Source organism: Schistocerca serialis, chromosome 5, assembly GCF_023864345.2.
Source record: "Schistocerca serialis cubense isolate TAMUIC-IGC-003099 chromosome 5, iqSchSeri2.2, whole genome shotgun sequence".
Classification (NCBI taxonomy): domain Eukaryota; kingdom Metazoa; phylum Arthropoda; class Insecta; order Orthoptera; family Acrididae; genus Schistocerca; species Schistocerca serialis.
The window spans coordinates 295214665-295215915 of NC_064642.1; the positions used below are offsets into that span (position 1 = coordinate 295214665).

General features: G+C 44.0%; 1 non-coding gene across 1 annotated transcript; it reads right to left on the reverse strand.

The window, feature by feature from the left end:
- Positions 1 to 501: 501 nt before the first annotated feature.
- Trnat-ugu (transfer RNA threonine (anticodon UGU)) lies at positions 502 to 576 on the reverse strand. The gene has a single exon. It is a non-coding gene; the product is annotated as a tRNA-Thr (tRNA).
- Positions 577 to 1251: the final 675 nt, after the last annotated feature.

The following is a 1251-nucleotide window of genomic DNA, read 5'->3' on the forward strand; positions in this document are numbered from 1 at the left end:
GTTTAAGTAAATTGTTTTTAATTATTTCTATTGTTTCTTTGACCGGTATATTGGTGTAGAGGTTTGTGATGTCAAGTGATGCAAACCTAGCAGTATCAGAAATCTGAATTTCCTTTAGACAATTAATAAGTTCATAACTGTTCTTTACTGAGTATGTCTCTTCGAATTTGAATGTGTTGCTAAGGATCTCATTCAGTTCCTTGCTGATTTTATAAGTTGGCCTGCTCCAAGAATTAACAATTGGACGTAAGAGACAGTTGACTTAATGGGTCTTAGGTTGTGCTCGTAGGCGTGGTGCATAAGGGTTCGTAACAGTGCATTCATGTATATCTTTTGGATTAAAGAGGAAATCACTTTTTTTCCACATATTTTTAAGTTTATTTTGTAACTTAAGAGTGGGATCAGACTGAATTTCTACTATATTATTGATATGATAATTAAATGGACACCCTAGCTGCAAACAGCGTTGATGCACTTCATTGGGGACATGTTGAAAATGTGTGCCACGACCGGGACTCGAACCCGGGATCTCCTGCTTACATGGCAGACGCTCTATCCATCTGAGCCACCGCGGGCACAGTCCTGCGTCTGCAGGGACTTATCCCTTGCACGCTCCCCGTGAGATCCACATTCCCAACATGTCCACAACATTACATTCATAGTGCGCCTAATAGATGCTTGCCCATCATACTCATTACTCGTGGCAGATGAATCTACCAAGTCCCGTACGAGTTCGGGCATAGCGTGTGCGTTCGCACAAGAAGGTCAATGGCCGGGAAGCCATATTTTAACTATATATGACGGTAGTATCTGTTCCCGAAAGAACAGTTACCGTGGATGACCATGCAGCTTTGCTAGAAATGAAATACACGGGGAGCGTGCAAGGGATAAGTCCCTGCAGACGCACTATCTTCTGTGCCCGCGGTGGCTCAGATGGATAGAGCGTCTGCCATGTAAGCAGGAGATCCCGGTTTCGAGTCCCGGTCGGGGCACACATTTTCAACATGCCCCCAATGAACTACATCAACGTCTGTTTGCAGCTAGGGTGTCCATTTAATTATCATTTCATTTCTAGCAAAGCTGCATGGTCATCCACGGTAACTGTTCTTTCGGGAACAGATACTACCGTCATATATAATTAAAATATGGCTTCCCGGCCATTGACCTTCTTGTGCGAACGCACACGCTATGCCCGAACTCGTACGGGACTTGGTAGATTCATCTGCCACGAGTAATGAGTATGATTGGCAA